Below are 2,220 nucleotides of genomic sequence, written 5' to 3'. Positions count from 1 at the left end.
CAGACATGATCGAGAACACTGCAGGCGCATGAAGCCAACGTGCGCACGGACTTGTACACAGAAACGCTGAAAGTTAAGTAAGACTAAGAGAATACACACACACGCACGCACACACACACACACACACACACACACACACACACACACACACACACACACACACACACACACACACACACACACACACACACACACACACACACACACACACACACACACACACACACACACACACACACAGTTAATTAATTCTAATTGGATTGGCCTTGGCCTCACCTCCTACACATTTGTCTCCTGATGGCGTTAAAAAAAACAACGAACAGGTTCCCGGCATGTGTGGAGGAGAAGCGCGAGAGAGAGTGAGAGAGAGAAAGAGATAGGGCTTTAAGCGAAGGAGAAAATTGGCGAGAGAAAATGTGCGTGCGCGCAAGGAGGTGATTTGGGAGTGATTCGCTGTCAGATCGCGACGGTGGATTCTGACTTGCGGCGTGTAATTACAGCCACCTCGATCGCCACAGAGACAGCGCCGGTGCTGAATCCATGCGTCTCTGTCATGTAGGTGTTAAATGAGACTCTCAGATCGAAGACGCCTTTCCTAGCTCTGGCTTTCTCTTTAAATTCACATCATAACTATGTGTGATTTGCAGCTGCGTGGTTTAAGATAGCCTAGGCGTGTTTCAAATCATTCAAATGACCAAGCGTGTTCGTGTACAAAAAGAGAGAGAGAGAGAGAGAGAGAGAGAGAGAGAGAGAGAGAGAGAGAGAGAGAGAGAGAGAGAGAGAGAGAGAGAGAGAGAGAGAGAGAGAGAGAGAGAGAGAGAGTGAGAGAGAGAGAGAGAGAGAGAGAGAGAGAGAGAGAGAGAGAGAGAGAGAGAGAGAGAGAGACGTGTCATTCTACTACCATGTGAAGCCCATATTTGTCTTTTTGATTTTATTGCGGCCGGAGACAAGTGTAATTAACTAAACAATCAGGTCACACACAGACACACACACACACACACACACACACACACACACACACACACACACACACACACACACACACACACACACACCACACACACACACACACACACACACACACATACACACATCGGCCAGGCGATATCAGCCTCATTAACAGAAAACATCAACTCCCGACCACTTATCAATAGCCATCGATCAGCAGCAGATTGATCGCTGTCTAGCTGATGATCGATTGACAATGTGTCCATCTCTCTGTTGTTACAAAGACATAGCAGAAAGCTCTGGGGAGGGAGACAGAGACAGAGAGAGAGAGCAGAGAGAGAGAGAGAGAGAGAGAGAGAGAGAGAGAGAGAGAGAGAGAGAGAGAGAGGGGGGGAGAGGGAGAGGGAGAGCGAGAGCGAGAGAGAGGGAGAGACAGAGAGTGAGTGACAGAGAGAGTGACAGAGAGAGAGAAAGAGAGACTTTTTGGAGAGAGAAACACAGAGTGGTATAGACACACACAGAGCATGCGTCTGTGGGGAGAGAAGGAGATGAGAGAAATAACTAAATAGAACGGAGACAGGGGGAAACATGGGAGAGAAGTTAATAAGAGAATATCATACAACGTGTACGCGTGTGTGTGTGTGTGTGTGTGTGTGTGTGGGGGGGGGGGGGGATGCGAGGAGATCGGAAAGTGAAACAAACCATAGAAGACAAGAGAAAAATGAAAGAAACAGATGTGTTTGAGGCGGTTGTTGGGATTATTGATCCTAACAAACCAATTCTTTCACTGGTTCTTCCAGCAACACCAAACAGTTTCACTCTTTATCCTTTATATTCCACTTGGCTTTGAGGTATGCCCCTCTGCTGTCTGTCGTGACGTACCCCCAACACACAGACACACACATGATAAAGACACACACACATGCACACACACACACACACACACACACACACACACACACACACACACACACACACACACACACACACACACACACACACACACACACACACACACACACACACACACACACACACACATTGGCACACACTCATAAACTGCCTTATTGTGTCATTATTGTACCTACTGGAGCATTCCCCATCCCTAACACATTATTGACATATTAGGAGCTCCTGTCAACAAAGACTGGTGGTAACAGCAATGGAAAATAATATGAACACAAACAGAATGCAACAGCTTTCAAAACAAAAGCGCGGTTAATTAATAAATGTGTAATAAATGTGCTACCAAATCGGGCATACACATGTTAC

At 46.7% G+C, this 2,220-nt stretch overlaps 1 protein-coding gene across 1 annotated transcript in view; it reads left to right on the top strand.

The window, feature by feature from the left end:
- The window catches only part of LOC132451164 (cholecystokinin-like), a 6,932-nt gene continuing 4,712 nt past the window's right edge, over positions 1–2,220 (top strand). Inside the window, exon 1 of the mRNA XM_060043497.1 lies at positions 1–77. The gene's annotated coding sequence lies outside the window, so the exon portion shown is untranslated. The remainder of the gene's footprint in view (positions 78–2,220) is intronic.

This window comes from Gadus macrocephalus, chromosome 22 (assembly GCF_031168955.1).
Source record: "Gadus macrocephalus chromosome 22, ASM3116895v1".
Taxonomy (NCBI): Eukaryota; Metazoa; Chordata; class Actinopteri; order Gadiformes; family Gadidae; genus Gadus; species Gadus macrocephalus.
The sequence above is the reverse complement of the archived record's forward strand: the minus strand, read 5'-3'. Positions and strand labels throughout refer to the sequence as shown.